This window comes from Eretmochelys imbricata, chromosome 6 (assembly GCF_965152235.1).
Source record: "Eretmochelys imbricata isolate rEreImb1 chromosome 6, rEreImb1.hap1, whole genome shotgun sequence".
NCBI lineage: Eukaryota > Metazoa > Chordata > Testudines > Cheloniidae > Eretmochelys > Eretmochelys imbricata.
The window spans coordinates 125,176,561-125,203,416 of NC_135577.1; positions in this window are offsets into that span (position 1 = coordinate 125,176,561).

The window sequence follows — 26,856 nt, forward strand, 5'->3', positions numbered from 1 at the left end:
GGCGAAAAACCCCTAGGGTCTCTGACAATCTGACCCATGGGAAATTTCCTTTCCAACCCCAAATATGGTGATCAGGTAGACCCTGAGCATGTGAGCAAAATCCAGCAGGCACCTGGGAAAGATTTCTCTGTAGTAACTCGGAGCCCTCCCCAATTAGTGTCCCATCACCAGCCATTCAAGGTATTTGCTGCTAGCAGTCGCAGATTGGCTAGATGCCATTGTAGGCAGTCCCATCATACCATCCCCCGACCCCGCCCCAGAAAACTTATCAAGCTCAGTTTTGAAGCCAGTTAGGTTTTTTGTCCCTGCAGCGAGGTGGTCACCTGCTCCGGCCCTGAAGGGGTTAAAAGAGCCCTGGGAAAGGGCTGCCCCGGGGAGCCAATATGCTAGGATGATTGGGGAGGCAGGCACAGCTGGGGCCACTCCCCAGTCAGGCTGCAGCTGGCCCTATAAAAGGGCTGCTAGCTAGGCACTCAGGCAGGACTCTCCCTCTAACTTCAGAGGGAGAAGGACCTAGCTGCCTGGGAGCTGAGGGTGGAGGCAACCGAGCAGGGCTGGGGAAAAGCGAGAGGAGCAGGGGAGCTCCTGCCTGGCAAATCCCCAGGCTGCAGGCCTTGTTGAAGGCCAAACCAGGTACTGGGGTTAAGCAAAGGCTGCAGCCCAGGGGTTAGGCAAAGGCAGCAGATCCAAACCCCGCTTTGCCAATGATGAATGGCTTGTACACTGCAGTCCGCCCCAGTGAGCGGGGGCTAGATGGTGACTGGCAGTAGCCATAGACTGAGGCAAGGTGGGGATAGAGGGTTGGGGGTTCCCTGCGGAGGGGAGACCCAGAGACACTGAGGGTACTGCAGAGGGCAGAACCCCAAAGTAGGGGGCACCGGTGTGCGGGAGGGACATGGGGGCCTGAGGCAAGTGGGACACTGACCTGCAGAGGGTGCTCTGGAGGCTGGAGAGCTAGTTCCCAGGATGACCAGTGGGAGGCGCTGTACCGGTGAGTCGTCGCCTTGCTACAGTCCGCACTGGACAAGGGGTAAAATTTCCAATGTGCCTATTCTAGTCATCCAGTCTGGCCTACTGAATAACACAGGCCATAGAACCTCACCCAGTAATTTCTGTATCAACCATAGCCTGTTTTTGAGCTGTTGCATGGCTTTTAGAAGGACAGCCAATCTTGATTTAAAGACTTCAAGAGAGAGAATCTACCACATCCGTAAGCAAGTTGTTGCAATGGCTAATTACCCTCCCTGGAAAAATGTGCACCTTATTTCTAGTTTGAATGTGTCTAGTTTCAGTTTCCAACTTTTGGATCTTATTATGTCTTTTGCTGCTAGTCCATCGAGCATTTCATCTATCTGCTATCAGAAATCTCTTCCCCATGCAGGTAATTGAGAAATACAAGAGGCCATGTAGTAGAAAGAAATGTGGAAGTACAGAAAAACCCATCCATGAATAAGATGGGTCTTAAGCCAGTTATCTCTGTCTGGCTGAAACAGGGAGGAAAAGCTCAGTCTGACAATCTCTAAATTAATCGTGACTGGTGAATCACATTGACTCAAGTCAGTTCTTGTCAGTTGATATACAATCTAGAGCAACTTGTTCAGTTTTCAGTAGCCAGATGAACTACTTGAAGAGACAGTTGCAAAAAGTTCCCCTCTTATTTACAACTGCCTGGAATAACTTCTTGTAATTCAGATCATATGTAATGCGTCTAGATCCTGATCCAAAGTCCATTAAATCCATTTTAGGACTCTTATTGACAAGAATGGGTTTTGGGTCAGCCCCTTAACTCTTTGAAATGACAGTCATATGTCTGATTAAAGGTAAAACAACTTAATTTGGCTAAATGCCTACATAATTCACTTTCTTTGGTACAATCTGGAGATAATCGGATGACAAATTCTCTGTATGTGAAAAATATTACCCTTAATTATAAATAATTCATGTGGGTAAATATAATGCAGCATTTATTGGAGAGGTCAATTTTACAAAGTTGAATGCATTCATGTGGGAATACCATGGAGGCTGTTAATTGCACAGAGGAAGCTGTTTACAGGGCATGACAAGAAGTTCTACAAAACCCAGGAATTATGAAATATATTCTTGAGTGCCATCTACTGGCACCTTGTCTAGTAACTATTTCCATATATACAGACCCCTCTAATAACAAAGGGCAACTATTTGGTCTCTAGGGAGGGCATGTGAATTAGAGAATGCCACATCCACTTCTCTGTCAATTATCAGGTGAAATACAGAGCAACATTCGGGATTGCCTTTGGTCATTCTAATTGTCTTCTCTCAAGAGTAGAGTCTGTTCCTTTTCCTCTGCTGAATCTTAACAGAACACTAAGGTGTGAGACTTTCTCTGGGAGCCTAGCCTGTCAGCCACCAATCTTCTCAGGGCTCTGCCAGTACAAGTTCACAGTACAAGTTTTCCCGTGCAAGTTAACACTTGGTACACCCCAGTCCCCAAGATCCTCTGAAGCATCTCCCTGTAGGGTCCGGCCCCTGTCACTGGACATGCACAGTGATTAGCAGGTTCCAAGGGAACTGTATACAAACAGCTTGGTTGGATCAGGTTCTTTATAATACCACCACACTGAGATATAATGCTAGTGAAATCAACCATAAATTTATTAATATAAATTAAGATTAAGAGATCCAGAGCAAAATTAATGGAAATGGGAATGGTTACATATAAAACAGAAGTATAACACTTATTAGTTGAAATGTAACTTTAACAGGCTAAAATCTTTGTCTAAATTAATTTCTCTCCTGATTTACACATGGGGTGAAGGCAGCATTGAGAATAACCGCTCCCACGGTCACTCAACAAGTCAGTAACAGTCAGGGAGACTACGCATGTCTTTCTATTCCCATCCCTGTTTTCACACTATTTGACTGCTCCAACTGGTCACATGCTACCACCTGCATTTTCATTTAATTCTTTATTTTTGTGGTGTATGCGGCTAGGAACCAATGATCTCTTTACTTTCCGGCTACTGCACCTTTAAAGTTCTAAGAACTCGGCCTGTGTGCAGAGACGGCAGCCATTTTGTTCTCAGAGTTACAGCAGTCTGTTGCAAAGAAGGCACACACACTGTGCTCTCTTGGAAAGACCTTGCTGGTCTTTCTCAGTGTTTTTCTTTAATCGAAATTGATGCGGAGTGAAAATATATATTTCTTCTTTGTGCATAGGGGACATCTCATTTATAACCTATTTTAAGCAACTCAGATAACCAAGCAGCAAAGCAATTAGTTATGAGCTTGAGATCTTGCAAGTGCTGATACATTGGATAATTATGCCAATCTGAATCTTCAGCTCACAACTTTAATCTATTTTAAGCACGTGTGAAGTGCCTAACACCATAATACCTAAGCACTGATACTAACTTACTCCATCCTTCTCCATTTCACATTCCTTTTTCCACTTCCTATCAGGATTATTTCTGTTAAGGTAGAGGCCCAAGCCCAGGCCCTGTTGTGCTAGACTCTGTACTTACATATACATATAGTAATAGACAGCTCCTGCCCCCCATAGCTTCCAATCTAAATAGACAAGCTAGACAAAGGAAGTATTATTCCCATTTTGCAAACAGGAACTTAATCACAGAAAGATTAAGTGACTTGCCGAAGGCCATACATGAAGTTCATGGCAGAGCTGGGAATTGAGTCCCAGTCCAGTGCCTTAACCATAAGGCTTCTTTCCTTGAAATAACCTTTCATTTACACAACAATTTGTTAGTAAGCCAAGCCTGCAACGCCGTCCTTAGACATTCTAAACAGGTGGGTTGCACAGGGCGCACCAAGGCTGAAGGGACACAGGAATTGTGATGTGCTCTTGAAAGCAAAGAAAGCTTGTGTTTAACAATGAAATTCTTTTATTCATACATTCAAAAACTAACCTGAGCCCATTAGAAGCTGGAGGCTGCTGTTTCTCGTGCTGTCCTGCAGGTCCAGCGCCACACCTTACAATATCAACGGTAACCATTTTGACCTCTATAGTCACACCCATATCCTTATACAGGAATTGCCAGACTGGATGTCTGCTCTAGTATCCTGTCTCCAGCAATGAATAGTAACAGATGCTGCAGAGGAAGGTATGAGAAGCTGCCTATGGAACAACCAGCCCATTTGGGAATTTTTTCCTAATCCCAGACAGTGCTTGATTTATGCCCTGAAGCAAAAGGGTGTATATTCCTTACACATTTTTAATGTACACAATATGCAGGATTTTTGTATTAATTACATAAATTTCCAATTATTCTTTGGTCCCTGCTAAGATCTAGACTTTAGAAATATCTCGTGGCTGTGAGTTCCACAGACTGTGTGTGTGCAAATGATTGTGGTCATTAGGACAAACATGCATAAGTGTGAAGATGTTGTCAGCTTCTTTGTTTGCCATGGGAAAAAAATCATAGCTGTCTTTGATCCCTTTTAATGTAATACAGCTGCTGATTATTGGCACAAAGAGCCATAAGTTTTTCCCCCACACGCAGACCTTCAGAACTCCGACTTCCTATGTTTTCATGTTAGTGGTGTTCAGAACACCTCTGCCAACAAGGAGAGGATGTGCTTTCTAATACCAGATCTTTGAGACGCGAATTGCCCAAGCTTGCAGTGAATATTCTTTCTAATTACTCCTTCCTCGTCTCAGCCTATGAAAGCCACCACCCAGTTTGACTGAGGGCACCAGAACTTCTGAGATGAGTTTGCCATACAAAGCTAACCCACTTCATATTTTAAGAGTTCAGGCTAGAAGGCAGCCCGTGCACGTGGGCAGTATTTGGATTTGTGAACTGCCTCAGCACAGTCTAGCCACTTTGATAAGCCAAGTCGGTGCCTGCCAAACATCTACCTCCACATCCTCGACTGCGGCTTAGCTTTTAAATGCAGAACTCTGAAGGGGATAAACCAAGGACAGCTCTGGAGCTCTACATGCCAAGCCAAGGAAAATCAATCTGTTCCCCCAACCACCACCCAAACAAGCTGCTACTGAAGAAGAAAAATAAACACTACTACCTGCAGAGGCTGTATGACCCTGTATCTTTGGGGAAGGTGCCAAAAACGACTGGGGAGTGAAACCAGAGCGTGTACTACACAAGTGCCCTGGGATATGAAAGAAAAGACACTGAGGAAGTCAAACATGAAAGGAGAGTGTACATTTCCTCCCACTAGCCGCAGTAGTTATGCATGTTCAAACAGGTAGGGAGAAGAGATGTCAAATAAAAAGCACATTTATGGATTAGTTGTTGGAGAGATTGTCATAGATTATAAACCTTTAAGGGCAGGGACTGTGTCTTCCCTGGGGTTTGTACAGCACCTAACACGATGGGGCCCTGGTCCCGACAAGGGACTTCTGGGGTTTGGCTGCACTGCAGATGGTAGACTTCTGCTAGCTCATCTCTAGCTAATGCCCTAAAAACAGCAGCATGGACAATGCAGCACTGATGGCAGGTTGGGCTAGCCCCCGAGTCCAAGCCCACCTAACCCCTTGGATGTAACCTTACGAGACTAGCTTCAGTCACTGCCAGTGCTGCAATATCCACACGGCTATTTTTAGCACCCTTGCTGGAGCTGAGCTAGGGCGAGTCTGTTCACCCAGGCTTGGAACGTTTCCCAGCTGCTGTGTAGACATGCCCCTGGTGGCTACTGCAATATGGCACTAGAGATAATAATAAAGTTCATCTTTCTGAATCTGTGATCTACGTGATAGCGACAAGGCCAGTGAGATCTAGGGTAAGAGGGACAGAAATGAGATCAAACTCCCTCAGGACTCCTTCAACGTATGGCATGTTCCCAATTTCTCTACAATTGCTGAACAATCTGGGAGCAGTGACGGTGTGAATTGTTCATTTGAGCCAATTCCTTGGGCTCCATTCTCTCTGATCTTTTAAATGTGCATACTCCAAGTGCCTCATTCATCCCTTTAGCTTTCATACATACATACAACAGCCATACTGGGTCAGATCAATGCTTCATCTAGCCCAGTACCCTGTCTTCCAACAGTGGCCAATGCCAGGTGCCCCAGAGGGAATGAACAGAACAGGGAATCATCAAATGATCCATCCCCTGTCAGCCATTCCCAGCTTCTGGCAAACAGAGGCTAGGGACACTTCAGAGCATGGTTTTGCTTCCCTACCCATCCGGGCTAATAGCTATTGATGGACCTATCCTCCATGAACTTATTTAGTTCTTTTTTGAACCCTGTTATAGTCTTGACCTTCACAACATCCTCTGCCAAAGATTGACTGAAAAATGCATAATATTTCAGGAGACAATATCATCATTGTTTGAGTTACATGAAAACGTCAGGTAAACAGGAGTCCAGCTACATTATCTTAGAATATTTCACATATGCATGTGACCATTCAGTGTATGTTTCTGTTGTCCAGATGTGCAAGCTCATGCCGCACATATCTAGAAGGAAAGGCTGACTGAAAGCCTGTGAGATATCCTATAATGTACTAACAGCCAGGTCCTGCCACCCTCTCACATGTTAAGTAGCACCTTGCTACATCAGCCTCCCCATCTGTCAACTTCAGTTCTCCTTATTCATGGGGGAAAGTGGTATTTAGTAAGAGTAACAGATTCTGGTCCTAAATGGCTTATATCTCAACTTCTTCTCTGTGACTGTGGGCAAGTCGCCTGATCTCTCTTCCCCAGTTCCCAATCTGTAGACTAGAGATAATTCTACTACTTTATCTCATGGAGCTGTTGTGAGGATGAATTAATAAATGGGTGCTCAGATACCACAGTGGCGTGGGCCCTATAAGCACGGCACCTAGTTAGAAGAAGGGAGTAGAGATAATATCCCATGCTTTAGAACAATCACACACCAGAAATTATAGTAATAAAGTGAAAAGTTCACCAACACCCCAGAGACTGAGATTTGTTTGCAGTGACTATCCAGGAAATCCTTGGGAATATGAAATACTTTTGCAGAAATCAGAATTGATTCATAAACAGATGGATGGGCTGAATTTGTCAGATGAGGTAGCCCTACTTGACTTGCTGTGATCACAACCCAGAGAGGAGTTTTGTTGAAGAAGTTGAACAAAATCCCTTTGGCTCTGAGTTCTTGGTCAGAGAAAAAAAAATTAAGGCTTGTTTCTTTATTTCTTCTTTGCTCACCAATAAATCAAAAACCTCCAAAGATCTCAAACTTGGCTCAGGCTAGTTCTCAAGGAGGCCAGCAGCACTTGGCTAAGATGGAACGAAATCAGAGTTTTAGGGCTAAATTTTTGCTGGTATAAACTGGTACAACTCCATTGACTTCAATGAGAATTTGGCTCACCTCAGTGGTAAATGTCTAACATTCTTGCAGAGCCTAAGACATCCCTACCCACTATACACCAATTGCTGTCGTACCTAGCACTCTTCATCCACAGATCTCAAAGCGTTTAGCCAAGGAGGACAATATTATTTCCGTTTTATAGATGGGGAAACTGAGGCACAGATAACATGGACTTGCCCCAGCTCCCCCAGCAAATCAGTGGTAGAGCTGGGACTAAAACCCTCATGATGATTTCCCTGCAGCACGTGACCTGGATAGGGCAAAGGGATGATCCTTTCTCCCTCAATCCTAAACTATCCTGGTCAGCCCATTTAGCACATGATTCCTTCCCCCATTCCCCATTGACTATCAGCTGGGCAATGGAATGGAGCATGTCTGTTAGAAGATGGGGCATGACAAAGTCACTGCTGCAGCCACAAAGCTCCTAGGATGCAAGGCCCATATGGACTCCTTCTGGCCCTGGCCGCAGAGACAGGGCCAAGTGAAGTCTGTCGTTATGCTGCTTACAGCCCTAAGTAAGGGAGACGGAAGGTGTCCAACAAGGAAGAGGAGAGCTAACAAAAGGAAGGAAGAGCAAGGAAAGGGGCTCTAGGGAGAGAGAGGCCCATACTGATTCCCACTGCACAGCTCCGGTGTGGCATCGATGGTGTAAAACCGAAGTAACACAGCAGGGACGGGTATTTTTGATTGCTAGCTAGGTTTCGATGTGTACTATGGCTCTGGGAACCTGGTGCCTTCCCTGAACTTTTGGCATCTGAAGTCTCAGCCTTTGGATCGCACACCCTCACATGCGTTTAGAAGAGCTTTCAGGGGAAGAATGCACCCCGGCCCCTATCCTGCCAGGACTCGGCTCTTGGAACACCTTGTACGTTCCAGGGAGTCCCACGGGCAAGCATTTGCAGTGTTAGCCCTCAGATATATTCACATGAAGGGTCTTGGGATCCCAAGAGGGGAGCGAGAGGCCCAGCCCTACAAGGTACTGAACAGCCCCTGCTGGGAGCCGAGGGTTGACACCTCCCGGGCTTTGCAAATTGCGTCCTCAAGGGAGTCCTTTTGTTGTTCTAAAATGAACGAAGGATTTCAGGCTGGGAGGAGGGTCTGGCAGCAACAACTCCCTAATTCTTTGCCCTCCTGCCTCCGAAACGCCCCCTGAGACGGGGTTGTAAGGTGCATGGTATAGGAGCTGGCTTTCTGCCCACTGAAGAGTCCCCCATGCCTGGCTACCCCCCCCTTGAGTGGTCCGTGACCAGTCTCCACTCCCTGTGCACCGTCGTGAAAGGGAGCTTTTGGGGACCCTAGCTCTGAAATGTCTGTGACTACGGAGAGCGATCGTATAACACTAACACCTGTGCTTTGCACTTGGACAGTATTGTGCCTTTCACCTGAGGCACCTCCCTGTAACGATCCCTGTCCCATATCGCCTGGGCTCTGCACACAGCCTGCCCTCTGCAGACATCGCACACATGACACCTCGTGAGGCAGTCGGGGCTCTCTCCCCGTCCGTCAGGGTGGGAGGCCACACCCCCTCACTACACACCCGCAATGGTATTAACCTTCCGGAAGTCACAATGTATGGTCAGATTTTTAAGTAGCGTCTCCAATAACTTTTGATTTTACAAGAGCGAGTCGCTTCACTTTAGAAAAGATTGTTTGCCTCTGCCCGCAAGTTTCAAGGCCACACCTATAAATAGGGGGCTTCATCCAGTGGCATCTACAGTGCAAGTTTTGGCAAAAGCCGTTTAACATTTGAAGGAGTGGAGGGCTGTGGGAAGGCCATTATCCTTCGAGTTTGGCAAACTCTTGAAACCTGTTTGGGTTTAACTATCCAGAGTGCAGAGATGTTAGCCTGGCTGAGACAACTTCAGCTTATTTCATATGTGACTTAGACAGCTGTTTAAAGGGTTCTGTAAGCTTGGCTCAGTTCAAACACAGGTGTACGAGATGAAAGGGAAATGGAAAAAAATGTACAACGATCCTTTTTCCATCTCTGAGTACATTTCCCCCCCTTTCCATGCGACGTGTGCCCTGTGAGTCACTGAGAAAAAATGATTTGTATTTACTACCAGTAAGGAATGAAGTTTTAAAGGGAAGTATGCGGTGGCTGTCTTCTATTCGCCCGTTTCATCCGCCATGTCTTTGTGTTCTGAAAACAGGCTACTGAATCTACCTTTTCCTCCTGAAATATATTGAGCAGACATTGGTATGAGGTGATGTGATGGGGGGCATTGCATAGCCACCGGGCCTGTTCATTATCTGAACTTCAGTAGTTTATGGAATACACATTGGTACTGATACTTGCTTAGCTTCTGAATGTATTCATTGGTTATAAAGACGGCTCTCAAATACACACCCTCGGCCCTTGCAGAGCTCTGCCTGTCCTGTCCGGACACAGACACCAAGGCACCTGTCTTTGTTACAGCAGGGAACAGCAGTGTCTTGATGCTACCACAAGTTGAGGATCCTACCCCAAGAACTTGGCACGTGTCTTCCTTCTATGAATGGAAAATGTCCTCAGCTGCTTGGCAACGCAGCCCCTGATCCAACGTCCAATGGTTGACTTCCAGCATCTATCTGTGTGGCACACAACGACAACTTAGCACAAGTAACGTCAACGGGGAAGTTACCTGAGTTGCTATGGAGTGTAAGACAGCCATAAGAACAGAAGAGCGTAACATAAGAATGGCCATACTGGGTCAGACCAAAGGTCCATCTATCCCAGTATCCTGTCTACCAACAGTGACCAGTGCCAGGTGCCCCAGAGGGAATGAACAGAACAGGTAATTATCAAGTGATCCATTCCCGGTCGCTCATTCCCAGCTTCTGGCAAACGGAGGCTAGGGGCACCATTCCTGCCTATCCTGGCTAATAGCCATTGATAGACCTATCCTCCATGAATTTATGTAGTTCTTTTTTGATCCCTGTTATGGTCTTGGCCTTCGCAACATCCTCTGGGAAGGAGTTCCACAGGTTGACTGTGCGTTGTCTGAAGAAATACTTCTTTCAGAAGCAGTAGCACCAGCGGTCTTGAGATGCCTCTCTTGCCACAAGAGCCATCAGTTTCTCAAGGAGTCTCATGTTCTGGAGCTGCTCCACTGAGGTGAGCTCTGAAATTCTATCCAATGGAAAGTTGCAGAGTGGCACCATATTTGAAGTGGAACAAACGGCTGCCAAGCCTGTAATTTCTCAGGTTGCCTGCAGTGGCCATGATACATGCAGAAGGCTCCGAGTTCCTCTCCCACTGTAACTGACAGGTGCAAAGTCTTCTGGCAGGGCAGACAAGGGACAGTAAATAAATTAAGGGCATTGGGGACATTCTTGGTGCTGCAGACATGAAAGCAGTTGAAAATACAGCTGAACAGGAGAGGAAAGGTATTTAGTTTTGTGCCTTTTAGCTTTACATGGAGGCTGGTAGCTCTGAAGACAAGATTCAGTTTTATAACAAATACTTTATATTATCCTCAAAATCCTGGAGCGCAGGGCTGGTGCTTTCTTATGTGAGCTCAGAACTGGGACAGACAGGTATTACTAAAAATTATTGCTTAATTCTATGCGCAGAAATGCCGCATATCAGGACATCATTGGCCTTAATGCATTTAAGAGTCAAAGATTCATAAATTCTCAGGCCAGAAGGGACCATTGTGATAATCTAATCTGACCTCCTGTATAGTGCAGACCAGAGAATAATTCCAAATAATTCCTAGAGCAGAGCTCTTAGAAAAACTTCTAACCTTGATTTTAAAATGGTCAGTGATGGAGAATCCACCACCACTGTTACGCTCACTGTTAAAAATGTACATTTTATTTCCAGTCTGAATTTGTCTAGATTCAACTTCCAGCCATTGGATCGTGTTAGACCTTTCTCTGCTAGACTGAAGAGCCCATCATTAAATATTTGTTCCCCATGTAGATACTTATAGACAGTGATCAAGTCACCCCTTCACCTATTAGTGCCCCTGAAACACTGACCCCAGCAACTTTTATGGCTATTGCTGTGTAACTCTTTTTGCTTTCAGAGTTCATTTTTTCCAAGCCATCCTGTTAAGATTTTTCTGTTAGGGCTTAATCCAAAGTCAATGGGAGCCTTCAGGGGCATTGGACCAGGTTTCTAAGACATTTGACCTATCCTCCCATAATGGAAAACTCTTCGCACAGGAACTTAACAATGAAAAAGGTATTAACTATGATTTTCCTTCTGTTTTATTGATGTCTTGATGTACAGTATAATTTTTTTATGATAGCTGTATACCTCTCTCTCAGCTTCCCCTGCATTCCTGCCTCAGGCTCCCTTCCCCCCTCCACTCCCAGGGCCCCAATGCTAAATTGAGCAGCTCTCTGCCATCAGCACCTGGGCTACTTTCAACCTTTTGTTTGTGTGAAACTAAACTGGAAGCTGATCCTGCTATTACCCCTAGTCCCCCTTTGTTGACTAGATTTATTACTGTACAGGGGGAGGTTTTACCCACAGGAGATATTTATTCTTTAAAATCAGATCAGTTTACTGTGCAATACGAAAGCAAATCTTCACACCACCCAAACAGAAAACGGCATGATTGTCACAAACTCCAGCCTCATTTGCATGGCATCATTCTGGACATCTGTATTCTGTACAGTAATATACGAGATCAAAACCTGCAGATGCAAAAGACTATCCGAGAAATATAAAATAAGAACTATTTTACTGCCCTTGGGGCACAGTTTGCTTAATAGTCCCTGTTTCTAATCCTTGCCCCCTTTAAATAACACTTCCCAGTGCACTGTGCAAGGACATGATAAATCCTTGTGTTGTCCAGCTGAAGGAATTCAGAGGTATTTTGCTGGAAAAAATTCACATCAGCGTCTCCTTTGCTGAATGTGAAGCGTTCATCACATTATGGTGATGCTTTTCGGAGCTCTCACGCTTCCTCCACTCCTTCTGAGCTCACAGATCAGTAACCCACACACCCCCCCCGCAGAAGAAACAGCCAAACACATTCCTCAAGATGAAGGCCTCCCTCTTGAAAAGTAATTTCCTTACTCGCTACCCAATGGTATTAACTCATTAAGCGCACCCAGCTGACCCAGCTGCCACTCTCTAAAAGGCCCCCACTTAACATTTGACAGGAATGTCAACAATTTAGACACTTAATGAAACCAGGGAAGGGTTTGTCATTTTAATAGCTCCACTGACTTTCAGAGCTGAGTTACCTGGTTAAATGCACCATACCTCTGCACACAGTTTAAAGACACTGAGCGGGACAGCTATACTCCTCATACTGCAGAGAGCCCTGGAGACAAGGGCGTCAAAGAAGTGTAGGGCTAGAAGGGCCCTCAAGTGGTCATCTCAGCCTAGATCCACAAAGGTATTTAGGAAGTTAGGAGCCTGTGGGCATCCAGGTTCTAGCCCATCTCCCTGGGCTGAGGCAGGATTAAGTACACCTAAAAAACTCACTGGGCCTTCTCCAACATTTGCCCTCTCATGGAAAATGTTAACTAATAAACACATGAGGAAAGGATGAGCTTCTGGTTAAGACCTGGGCTTGGTGTGGGATCTGGGTTCAATTCCTGGCTCTACTACAGACTCCCTGTGGGATCCTACGCACGTCATGTAATCTCTCTCCGAGCATCACTTCTGTATCTCTAAAATGGGGATAATAATCCTTCCTCTGTGTTGTCTATTTAGATTGTAAACTCTTTGGGGCAGGGACTCTCTCCTATTGTGTGTGTGTGTGTGTGTGAAGTGAGTGGCAAAAAGAAACCCCAATGTTGTCTGGGACTTTTAGGGACTATCACAATAATAATTTGCTGCTCTGAATATTCCATAACCAACATTGGCTTTAAAATATGGCTTTTTGTTGTTATCCTGAAGAGAAGCCCTTCCAAACAAGTCCATTGCACTTCAGTATATTGCACTCTGAAGAATCTCCTTCTTAGAAATGTCTGCCTATCTGGGAGGTCACAAGAAAGTATATTTGCCTATAACTAGACTGACTACTATACAGCACAGAGAGACCAACACAATGCATTAAACAGACAAAATTAAATACTGGAATGGTCTGTTTTTATAAGAACGGTGAGAGGGCCCCTTGTGAGCCATCCAAAGGGGATGTTATCTCTTTATATGTTTCTGATGCTAGGGCTACAGTAGGATGTATTTTTACCACTGTTACCTCAACTGCTGGGAGCACTTGTGTAGACCAGGCACCCCATAATCTTGGCACAATTGAATAGTTATTGTTTTATAATTGACAGATAATACCAATGTTTGTTTTTCACCAATTTTTTTAGATTTTTATCATCAATTTTCACATTTGCAAGAAATTATGGGGGACCGACAATGATTTAATGACCATACACACTGAGATTCAAAAAGTTAAAGCTTTATCAACTGTTAGAACACAAATTGTCGACATTGCATGTCAACCTATACAAAGTAAATACCCTGTTTTCTCTATTCATTGCCGGGTCCATTTGTAATAAGCGTAATTCAAAAGTCAAAATCACTGGATTGTGACTCTCCAGCAGCATTTTTTCTTACTTTGCCTGTCTCAGTGTCAGTTGTTTTAGATGGAAATGGGTTTTTGTCAGTTTGTGAGTGTACAGTGAAATCAATGTTTACCGACACTCACCAATAATAATCTCGTCCTTCCAATCCTGTTTATGGAATTGTTCTGAGCAGAGTTGAAGCCAAAGCGCTTCAAGTGTCAGGGGCTGCCTAAAACCCTTTCTACAATAGCACTCCTGTTACCGCTATCCTCAGTGGATAGCGATGGTAGTGTCAATGGTTGGAAATTCTGGGGGAGGGGGGAAAGTCCTAGCACAGGAAAGGCCTGGAAAATGGAGTGAGATGTGTCTGTTCTCTGCATTGTGTTGTCAGCTAAAGAATGAGAGGGTGAAGATTCACTTGTTCCACTGGAAAATACAGAACCATGGATTCTTTGAGTCACATTTGGGGCCAGACCCAAAGGCCATTGAAGTTAATGGGAGTCTTTCAGCTGACTTCAACAGGCTTTGGATTGGGCCACTAATGTGTAATTCTTATTTGAGATCAATTTTGTGGAATGTTAAGTAGCATAGATCTTTCATATACCATTGAACTTTGGGGCTGGGAGGGAGAGCTTGGATCCAAAAGATCAGCACGTGTGTCATGTGTGCTGTTGTCACTGTGTCTATAAGAATTGCCGGTTTCTGTAATTAATTGCATCCTAATAACCCAAGTGATCATAGATGCGCTGTCTGCCCTCTACAGCTTATTGGCACAGAAGAAGAAACCTCATAGTCTGTCTGAACAATTTTATTCAAGGTAAGAGAACTTTCTCCCTGTTGTTTTCCCCCAAGATAAATGAAATTCTTGGCCAGCCAAAAAATACAAAGGGATAAATACATTAGCTAGGACAATACAATAAATGGCCATCACAGTTTCTCTATGCTCATTTTAAAGCTACTGGATATGTGAGAAATATTCCAGCATTTTTGCAATACAGTAGATCTGTAATGTCCAAGGAAGACTGAGATTGATCTCCCTTCTCTTTAGTGTTCTGAGGATGATTTTTGGAATCTGAAATCTCACTTTGAGCAAGCAAAAAAGCAGGTGACCCCTGTGGGTTGCCTATAAACCCAAGCTTGCTGTCCAGCTGGGTTAGCGGTTGTACATATGCTTATCTGTTTTGGTTATCAAAGCGACATATTTTCTCTATCTGCCATGGGAAACTCATTTATGAAGCAGGAAGGAAATGAAGTTGCGCTTGACTGATGAAGTGCTCTGCGTGTCTCATCTTCCCACTCTTCCAGAGTGTACGCTGAAGTCACACAACCACTGGGAACATTAAATAGTGCTGGCACTCGGGTACCCCGGCACATTCATCTAATGCGTTTCTGTGGTGTGGACATTTGCACCCAACTTCTTAACAGCAATGCCAGACAAGAAGTAGGAGAATGCTAGAAGCTGTTGTTGTTTCTTTGTCCAAACTTAGAACAGGAGGGAGCTTTTCCCTCATGATAGTTTAGCTTTTATTGCTTTTTTTTTTAATTGCAGCAAACAACAGTATAGCCATGACACGAATGAGACAGCTGGGGTTACTGCTACATAAGCCTTTCCCAATGCACTTTGATTCTAACTTATAGCTCCTCTGCTAGCCTAAGCCACATATTTGATCAGACCCCACAATTCTGCTGAATTGTAAGGTTTGTGGGATTGGGTATCGGTTTGAGTAAGTTCAGTTCTATTACATGGGTTGCTGTTCTTTAAAAAAATGATACCTTTTGTCAGAGGAATTAGTGAGAGGATATCAAACAGAGTTTGAAGCCCAAACCTTTGCCTCCAAGTATAAAGGCTTGTCTACACAGTGTGTTAGAATTTGCACCTCACTAATGGAGACTAGCACGCACTGGTGTTGCACACTAATTGGCCTGTGTGGACCCTGCCGGTGCACACTAAAAGTTCCCTAGTGTGAGTTAATGTAGTCCCATATTACATTAACATGTTCTAGGGCAATGGTTCTCAACTGGGGGTCCACGGCCCACTGGGGGGCCGTTAGCCATTTCAGGGGGGCCACCAAGCAGGGCCACTTGGAGTCCTCAGTCCCAGTGCCCCAGGGGGATCAAGCCCTGAGCCCCATGCCCTAGGAGCCTTTAGTGCACACCAGTGTGGTCCACACAGGCTACTTAGTTGCACAACATGCATACTACAATTTACACGCTTGTAGTGTGGACTAAAAGACAAGTCCTAAGGCTCACTTCTTTGATATTGCTTCCACAGTAGCAGTGTGTACATTGAAACAAAAAAACCAAAGATACCTCTGTGATACTGCACCCCATATTCATCATAGTGGTATGATTATGATAAGGTTATGACATAATTCTGATGCATTTTGTTCAAAATGTATCATGTAAGGTGTCTATGGAAAAGTTATGATTTGCTGGATATTATTATCCTATTTGTATTCATGTACCATTTTTGTATCTGGAGTTATAAATATTGACTATGTATCTGTATTTCAAATGTGGTTACTCTGGCTAGCACCCACAACTAGCCTTTCAGGTACAACAATGAAGAAGCTAGACAGTGCTGATAGCTCATCAACAAAGACAACGGACCATGGAACAGCTTTGCCTTCCTGTGAATGCTTCAGACAGCCTATGATAATGGCTGCTATGACCCAGCAAGGCATGCAAGGGCACGTGACCAAACCACATGACACTGAACTCCGTTTTGGTACCTGTATTTTTCTACAAACTGGGCTGGGAACTTACCTTGAAACAAAGGGTTCCCGCCATAGGGAGAGACTAAATAAGGTGGAGAGTGATATCATGATTGGGTCTTCACTCCCCCACAACTCAACACCTGAAGGAAGCTCTGAAAGACAAAGGACTTGGAACAGGGGAGGGGAACCCAGACTGTACAGCAATTGCAGTCTGTGCCTTAAGAATTTGCACGCCTGCTTGTACCATCAGTCAGGGTGAGAAATTGCTAATTCAAATCCTATCTATCTAGTATGTTAGGCTTAGTTTGTGGTTTTGTTTATTTGCTAGGTAACCTGCTTCGATCTGTTTGCTATCACTTATAATCACTTAAAATCTATCTTTCTGTAGTTAATAAACTTGTTTTATGCTTTATCTTACCAGTGTGTTTTGAGTGAAATATCTGGAAAATCTCAGCTTGGTTAACACAAGCTTGTTGTGCATATCTTTCCTACATCAAGAGGAAAGCAAACTATATTAATGAACTTACATTGTACGGTATAACTCTGGGTTTATACTCCAATAAGGGTGCAAGGCTGGGGAGCTAGTAAATTGCTTGTTTGTCCTTGAGTGCCTTAGGTAAAGCACTCAGGTAGCTCGGTTGGGTGTGTGGCGCCACCTGTTGTCGTGTTGGGTGATAACAGGGCCTGTAGAGGCTGGCTGAATCACCAGCAAAGCAGTGTGAGAAGGGCCAGCCCAACTGTATGGTTAGAGGACTCAGCAGTTCTACTGGCTCCCAGACTGCACCCCGGGGGTGACAACCCTTCACAACCTCAAAACCAAACTCCTTCCAAAACACAACACTCTACTGAACACTCAATTCTCTCCCTAAGGAGAGGATAAGAAAGAAAATGAACTACATGTGACAGATGTTAGTTATTTGTCTAATGCATGACTGGAAGGTGCTCAGATACCATGGTGGTCAGGACAGAATAAGAACCAATATAGAAATGTTACCAACATCGACATGGATAAACACACAGATAGGACTAGGATGCGATGTGAGGTTGAATTTGAAGGCAAGTTTTCAGAGGTGAAAAACTAGTGTACTTATCAGGTCCCAGTTTTCCTCTCTGCCATAGGTACTTCCCAAATCCACAGCAGCCAGAGCAGAAGAATGGTGTCCAGGAAGGTCCAAGTTAAGAGTAGCCCTTTTGCATAGACATGGTGGGGAGGAGAAAATCTTATTTGTGGCCCTGTTCAGCTACCTGTAAGAATTTTTTCATCCAACTAATAACCTGGAGGAGTGGCTTGATACACAGCTGTCCAATCAACGAAAAGGAAATGCTCATGCAGTTTGAGTCACACAGGTTAGAGATGGAAAGCGCTTTTAGGCCAGTTCCATGTGAATGCAGCATTATTCCCTGTCTCCAGCCTAATTTTAAATGTCACAACTGACAGATCTTTCATCACTTTCCTTGAGAGACTATTCCACAGCCTAATAGATCTCAGGGTCAGGAAGATTTTCATGCTATTCCTCCTAAATTATCCTGTTTTCCTAGTTATACATCTCTTTACAAATATCTAAATGCCACAAATATTTGACATATGTCCCCTCCTTAATCACTGCTTAGCCAAGGTATTGATATTTAATTATTTTAGTCACCCTTCACAAACATTGATTTTTCCCAACTGAATCTCGGTTTGTTGCTTTCTCCCTGTGTTCCTGGTCTCTCTAGGTCCTTCTGAATAGGATGTGTGAATCTGATTAACATGCTGTTTGCTCCCTCTTCTAGTTTAATAAATGAAGATGTTAAGTACAGAGGCATCCATTAAAGCTTACCGGCAGTGACCACACTATAGCATATCAGTTGTTGGTTATTTCTTATCCCACGTGTAAGGCAGTAGTGCAGGATCTCTGCTGTCACAGTGGGGTAACTATTAATAAGTAACTTGTTACTTAATAATGGAATCATCTAATCGAAAGGAGTTAGGACAAACTATAACTCAGTGTCCCCCTTTTCTTTTATCCCAGTGGCAATGACAAAGAGCTTTGCCATTTGTCTGCATTGCTTTCAAGTTGTCTTTTATTACCTAATTTCTTAATAAAATCTGATGGAGATTTGTTTTTTCTTCTTTGTATTGCCTAATAGATAATAGTAATTGACACAAGGGTCACTCATTGCTGAGGTGCCTCCTTGTGGCTGGCCTAGGGATTAGCTCCACTCAGAACATAAGAATGGCCATACTGGGTCAGACCAAAGGACCAATGCCAGGTGCTTCAGAGGGAATGAACAGAACAGGTAATCATCAAATGATCCTTTCCCTATCACCCATTCCCAGCTTCTGGCAAAACCAAGGCTAGGGACACCATCCCTGCCCATCCTGGCTAATAGCCATTTATGGACCTACCCTCCACAAATTTATTTAGGTTTTTTTAACCCTCTTATAGTCTTGGCCTTCACAACATCCTCTGGCAAAGAGTTCCACAGGTTGACTGTGCGTTGTGTGAAGAAACATTTCCTTTTGTTTGTTTTAAACCTGCTGCCTATTAATGTCATTTGGTGCCCCCTAGTTCATGTGTCTGACACCCCTGCTTCTGCTGGTTGCTTACACCACAGCCCCTCTATGACTCAGCACTTGTCAGGAACCATGGGTCTCAAACCTCAGTCCACAGGGTTCTTTGGAGCTAACAGGCTCCAACCTGCCACTCAAGGATCTCCTAACAGTTGTTAGGATAGGAGCTGAATTCAGACAGAGGACTCAGTCCCAAGAGCTAACTAGCAGAACTCTGGGGGCGCTGACTGGTCCACAGCCACTATTTAAACCCAGCACAGGAACAGGAAGTTATCCATGCAAGTGCGGTCCCCCTTGCTCTGAACTGTGTGCTTCCTGCTCTCGCGCTCTCTCCCTGACTTTCTGGTATCCCAACCTGGCCTGACTCTGGTTACTGATCTGTGGTTCTGCTCTCAAGTTTGTCTCCTGCTTCTGGTCTCCTGGTACCTTGACCCTGCCTGATTCCTGACACTCAACTCTTGGTTTGTCCTCTGGCCTATCTTGGACTCTGACCTCCTGGTATCCGACCCAGCCTGGATGCTCAACTCTTGCTTTGATCACTAGGTCAGACTGCCCACGTCCTGGTCATGACAGCCCTCCAGCCAGGTCACTATGTAGTCCTCCCTTTCTGAGGTACCAAAGGCCCACTGGATCAGGTGTCCTTATCTGCTCCAGACAGTCTTCCAATCTAAGGCTGGGTCCTGTGCCACTTTCCCAGTGGCTGGTAGGGGAACCCGGCCCACCCACTACTCTGGGTTTGAGTCCAGAGACCTGTTTCCAGCTACTATGGTCTGTTTGCACCCAGACCTGTTGTTGTTTCCCTAGACTCCTTCCTATTCTCTGCTCTTAACTTCTGCCTCCCCTGAATCCATCTCTGTGTTTACCAACCCAAATTCCCTCCTGCCAGGGAATAACTGCAGACCTCTTAACTCTATAGACCCAAAAACACCTCTCTTCTCTCAGGGAGTGACTGCAGACTATTTCCCCTGCAGCCCTTTTCTGCTGCCAGCTTCCTGTCTTTACACCAGCACCACCTGTTCCTTCTCAGCTGTGCTTCATCTTCAATCAGCCTTTCAAACCCCGGGTCTCCCTCTGTGCAGCCTATCAGGTTAATTGACCTAATTGAACTGTGGAGTAGACACCCCATCACATACCCACCCCATTAAGACTGTATCACTTTGAGATATGCGTGCCCCCTACCTTGCATTTGACATAACTGGGCCCTCTGGTCATCTCTTTCCTGCTCTAGGTCACCCACTAAGAGGGGCAGTCTGCCCTGCCCTTCCATGGTGTCCTGGTACTTCTGCTATTGGAACTCTAGATCTTGAAAAGCTACATGAAGGTCTTTCTCTGCAGCTACCAAATTCTCAGATAGCCCACGCCCTTGCTCCATAGACTCCCCCAGCACCCTTTCCCTCAGCCTCTGAGCTGCCACCGTGTCCGGGTTAGTCTCTGTATTTATCCTGGTATCTTTCAACCCTATCTTTTTGGGATTCTTTTGTCCTCCCTACCTTCCATCATTATAGAGTCTCTTCGACCTTCTCCACTTCCTTTGTGCCCAACTTATGGGCCACTGTCACTTCCTTCTGCTCTTTTACGGAGCAAGATAACTGAAACAACAGAAGCCACCATCCAAGGCACTAGGCCATCTGAGAAGGCCTAAGCAAGAAGTAACTCAGGGAGAATAGGAAGGGTTTCCCTGGAAACTGTTTGAAAATGCAGAGGCTGGGGCACTGATTGGATTGCAGGCATGTGTGGGTAGCTGTCAGAAGCAGAAAGCAGCTAGAAAAAGCCAAGAGAAAGGAGCCAGAGAAACACTGGCAGTGTGGCCCTGACGGGAAGCCGAGAGAGAGAGAGCTTCTGTGGGTCAGAGAGCTGTCTAGAAAGGAAGGCTTGGAATTGTGACTCTGCCTCATTAACCATATATTCTTCTAATGGAAACAATCCAGCAAGGCCCCAAATTTTCACTAAGTGCTAGGGCTGAAAGGGGCACCACTTATTAAAATTATGGGCCAGATCATCACCTGGTATAAATCAGCATAAATTTACATCACCTGAAGCTCTGAGTTTTGTAATTATCCCAAAATTACTGATTTCAAGGGCCTATTGTAATTTAAGCTAACATGCTAGAGTAATTAAAAAATACACATGACAAAATTTGATTCAAATCACCATCTTTCTTGGTTTACATTTACTACAAAGGGAATTAGCTGGTAAGATGTACATGTTTATTGGTTTCCCTCTTTGTGCTTTTACAAGTATTTTTCTCTTCGGTGATTTAAACCATATGTCGAGGTACTTTGGAGGATTATTTTATCAGTTCCTCGGCAGAATGAGAGAAATACCAGGGCAGAACCCATACGTTTACACATACACCAGTAAATCATTCCTTGTTCCTGAGTAGCCAAGCTGCCATATTGATAAATAGAGCATGTCACATTAATTTAATTCTGAATCACTCAGAGACATGGTTTTGTTACAAGTATAAATTTTGTGGTGTAATGGAATGTGTTAAGCCTTTAACAAATGAACATTTAATGGCCGCTCATGAGCAACATAAATAATCAGAAATAAAATTAACAGGATTGGTAATGAGCTTAATAAATATTGCCTCATGGCTCACTTAGCAAATGCAGGGGATATTGTTGCTTCACAGGATAGGTGGGGGCAGCCCTGGCATTCACTCCCTGTTTCAGGTGACCAGAACTGGGTTATAAATATCTCACCAGGACTGAAACTTGACATACAAAACTCCGAGAGGACTTCCTTCTGGAAAAAATAATCTGCCAAGTCATTCTTGGTTCTAGCAGAAAGACAAGACCTCCTTGCACCTGCCATCCTTGCTCCCCTCTTTCCATGCTCCCCATTCTCCTTACCCACCTTCTTTCAATGTGGTCTCTCTATTCCTTTGTCTTTCCGTTCATTCCCTTCCACACCTAAAAAAAAGCCACCAACTCCCCACCCCTGGGGGAAAAAAATCATGGTACTAACATGTTTGCTGCCCATCACTCTGCTCCATCAGTCTGCATAGTCTATCCTTTCTCCTACTCTTTGTCTTGGCAATTTAGGAGCACAGTCTATTGGTCTAAGTTTGTACAGCATCTAGCACAATGGGATCAGGAGATAGGTTGGGGCTCCTAGGTGCTACTGTAATACAAATGCCACCACCACCACCCATAGCTGCAATTCCCATTGACTTCAAAAGAAGTTATAGCCATTTACTGAAAAGTGGAAGTGTAGGAGTTGAACTGATTCCTGGGTGAATATTGAAGGCCAGATTTAGCCTCTGGTTATACATGCAACTGCAGTTGGCATCAAATGGGTAGTAGGGTTTATATCTAAGAGCAGTGGCCTCAGATAAGCTGCAGTGAAGAATTTGTGCATACTGCTACAATGGAAAATATTTGTAGATACATAAAGGAGGGGCGCAATTAGCCCTTACTTAGGAGAAGGGAAGATAAAGCTAGCACACTGGGCAGTGGCACAGCTGAAGGTACAGGGTAGACAGTATGTGCTGTACATGCTCCCTTCTCAGCTGTGGCGATGGAAGTCACTCCATGGGTTGGGAGGTGATTTATTAGGAGTCACACATAGCGCATTCCCATTCAGAACATCCACCAACCCGTCTAAGAGCTATCGCTGCTCCAAGCTGAACGAATTCACCCTCTGCGCCTTCTAACCCCTTGTAGAACAAAAGGGCAAAGCTAATAGCAGCATGACTTGCTCAGGAGCGCTGTTGGGTTGGAGGAACTGAGGACCTCCATGGGGTGGCTGGCTCTCCCGTCTGCTGTATAACCCCAGGATACATGGGACTGCAGCCTGCTTTTCCCCACACAACATGGGCTTAACTCGCACCACCTTCCCCCAGAAGGCAGTTAGAAACTCATCCCTACTGAAGATGAACAGAAAGGGAACCTGGAGGTGAACCTCAGAGTTTCTAGTGGTGGCCACAGGAGGGGGGCAGTGAGGTCCAAGAATATTAAATGGAAATAACCTGCTATTAAATAACATTGCAGTTATGACTAGAGTTGGTCAAGTATTCCAACAAATATCATTAATCAAAAATGGTATTTCTGAAACATTTTGCATCAAAACTTTTTGGTTTTTTTAAAAGAAAGTTCCTGTTTTTCCAATTAAACTGGAAAACAAAAATGTTTCCTGCTGTTTCCTTCCCCTTCTCCAATTTTCCATTGTGCAACTGAAAAACTGGGGGGGGAGGGGGAGGAAGAGACACAAAATGGGGAATATTTCTAAGCTGAAAATTTTCACACAAATTTTAATGCATAAAAACTGTTCCTTTTTGAAACGAGTAGAATGAACATTTTCATGAAAAAGTCCATTTTTGACCAGCTGTTCTTGTGACCAAAACTCTTAAAAGAAGGAAAATTCTGAGCAAAGTCTGGTTGTCCAAGACAATCTGAGACATATCACAAGATTATTTCATAGTATGTTATAATGATATGACTTGAATATCTAGGTTTTGTACTCATTATGCCATTCACAATATATTATACTGCTGGGTTTTAAACATGCCATTCACAATATATTATACTGCTGGGTTTTAAACATGTCAGGGTAGCTACTGGATTTGTTAAATTGCATGGAATCCATTGTACTTGGAACGACTATGTGCAGAAAAACTGGATCAAGTTTTAATTCCACTGCTTTCCTTCCAAAAGGATGGTTAATATTTTCCTTTCACAACGTACTGACCAAAAGCGACTCGTAGCCCATATGCACTTTGCAGGATTGTATCCTATTTGGCAATGGATTTTGTAGGTAGTGAGACTGAGAATACATCCTTAGAATGCTTCTTTTTGACCTTGAGTATATTAGTTACTTGCTCAGACATGGTAAAGTTGTGTGACTTGCATTAGAAAACTTCTTTAGACCTTTCAGTTGTTTTCTCCTAAAAGGGCTATTCTATAATTACCTACTTTATTTCCCTGTCACATGCAATGCTTCTTGGCTTAAGTGTTAGTTTTGTTGTAATAAAATAACACTTGCTACTTAGAAGTCTCTCAGTCCTACTGCCAAGCAAAGTAGGTAAGTGTTTGGTAGACAATCTATAACTTTAGTTATCTAATGTACACAGGTGCAAGCTGAACTGTGCTCAAGTTTATCGTTCACTTAGCACAATTAAAAACTCATTCACAAATCTTAATCTATCTGTGTTGAAACTATTATTGCTATTTCAGATTCCTGAGGTATTATTTCAACTCTTTAAGGCATACTTAGGTGTAAAAAGTGAAGCATGTGAATGAGTGTTTGCATGAGCAAGATGGGACCTTTAGTGTTTGCAGCTGTAGGCAGTTAATTTAATGGAGCCGGAATGCATTTTAGAAGATATCAGAATTTGTCCCGACAGTCACGAGCTCTTTTGCATTAGGCCATATTCTGGAATGGGTTACCTAGAGAAGTGGTGGAATCTCCATCCTTAGAGGTTTTTAAGGTCAGGCTTGATAAAGCCCTGGCTGGGATGATTTAGTTGGGGTTGGTCCTGCTTTGAGCAGGGGTTTGGACTAGATGACCTCCTGAGGTTTCTTCCAACCCTGATATTCTATGGTTACATCATGCACTAACAAGATCCAACTAAAAAGAAAAACCACCACTGTAGCGTAAGCCTGGAGTCCCATACTTCATTTTTTATTCCCCATATCAAGGTACCGAACTAGCATTCATGGGATGCTTCTCTAAATACTATTAATTGTGTTAATGCTACTTAGCATTTATGTCATGGTCTTAGTTAACGTGCACTTCAGCTGTGTTCACTATACTAATTTCACCATACTCTTGTCAGATATTTATGGGAGACTTCTCACCTCCTTAAAGATGGAAAGATTTAAGCACAGAGGTTAAGTCTATTCAGAGAGTTTAAGGCCAGAAGGGACCATTAGATCATCTTATCTGACCTGCTGTATTGCACAGGCCATTTCACCCAGTTACCATTGAATTGCACCCAATAATTTGTGTTTGGCTAAAGCATAATTTCAGGAAGGCATCCCGTCTTGATCTGAAGACATCAAGAGATAGGGAATCCACCACATCCCTTGGTAGTTTGCTCCAGTGCTTAATCATCCTCGCGGTTAAACATTTGTGCCTCATTTTTAATCTGAATTTGTCCAGCTTCAGCTTCCAGCGACTAGTTCTTGTCATGCCTTTCTCTGCTTGATTAAAGTGCCCTTTAGAACTCAGTGTTTTCTCCTCATGACTTGCCCAAGAACATAAAAACACAGTGTAAGAGATGGAATTGGAACTGAGCCATTCATAGCACCAAATTTTGCATTCAGAATCTTAACTGATTTCTCTTTTACACTCTTCTCCTTTCCATTTAATACAATCAGATGCCATTCAGCAAGAGCAACTACTATCACCACCAACCCAGCTCTCAGAAGGACCTGCCTTACTAGCTTCCTGCTCCTACTAACCCACTTAAGGGCAAGGTTACTCTCTTATAGGATCTTTGTTCCCAGCATGCCTTTCTGGAGTAGCCCTTTAAATCTGACAGAGCTGAGCAGTAGGCCTGCTAAAGCAGCTATTTTACAACTCTCTGCTGCTTGCTGCCTCTTTCTTCTGCTGGTAAGTACTGTTAGGGGGCTTATTCCTTTACCCTCTCACTTCCCTGGCCCTTCTCGCATGAACGGAGAGCAACAATACCCAAAGTCCAAAGGTGCGAACAATTCCATGTTTATTGGGGTGAACTTCCAGCAAGCTTAAATCCAAGTTCCTTTTTCCTTATTTTCGAATCCCAACTTACTTCCTGTTTGCCCCTAATTTATATAGTAATATTCTTAGCTATACCTTAACCAAACATTTTACTGAAATTTAACCAATCCTAACATATTGTAACATGATTGTTTAACCAATTATATCCCACTACCTTAATTAGTTTACACCCAGCAAAATTAATTATACAGCAGACAGAAACAATCACAGAACCAGACTGAGATTATACAGACAAACAATAGGGAAATGGGGACTACAGTGATAGAACAACAAAGAAAAGAGGATTTCACATCCCAGCTATTGATAAGTGAGTTCTTGCCAGACAGGATGCTATCAAACTAAGTTTCCTTTTACATCTTCCAGGCACTTGCCTTTCTCTGGAGACAATAGGCATTATCAGGACAGGACTGTATTCCTAACAGCCCAATAGCACCTTATTTCAATGTGACTAGTTTGGAACGTGAGGATCTGAACATTCGCTTCCCAGCTTAAGGCAGTCTCTGCTGCTTAGCCAAAGGCCTTAGCCTAAGAACAGGGCCTCAGACTGTCATAGTGAGAGAAGGCCCTTAGACAGTGTCTTTCTTTTATACTTCTGTAAGCAGAGTCAGGATGAATTCCACCCTGACATCTGGTGCTGAATTGTGGCAAGTTGTGGAAAAGAACTTCAGGGGCTGATCTCATTTGCATAGGCACACCCACCCCACCTAGAATGAGGCCATAGCTGCCCAAATGGTCACTTTGGCTGCTGTGGGATCCCCAGTGTCTCTGTTATTTGGGCAGGAAGAATAAATTGTTATTACCCTGATTATGGGAACTGTGCTTGGAACTGTACTTGGCCTTTTGTTATGATGGAGGGACTCACCATCAACTAAGTAGCACTCGCTAGGCAAGGGTCATGGGTTCCAAAACTCTGTGAATTGAGAGAGGCTTGGGACAAGTATTAATACTTGGTGGCATGCTAATTACATGCTAATTGCACTGCCTCCTCTCTCCACTGTGGAATATCAGAGCTAATTTTGATTCTATTAAGTGTCTAGTTACAGGCTGCTGAGCTCACTTTGGGCTAATGGTGCACCAGCACTGAGGCTCCCCTACTACAAGCTGAATTCACCTAAGAGCTGAAA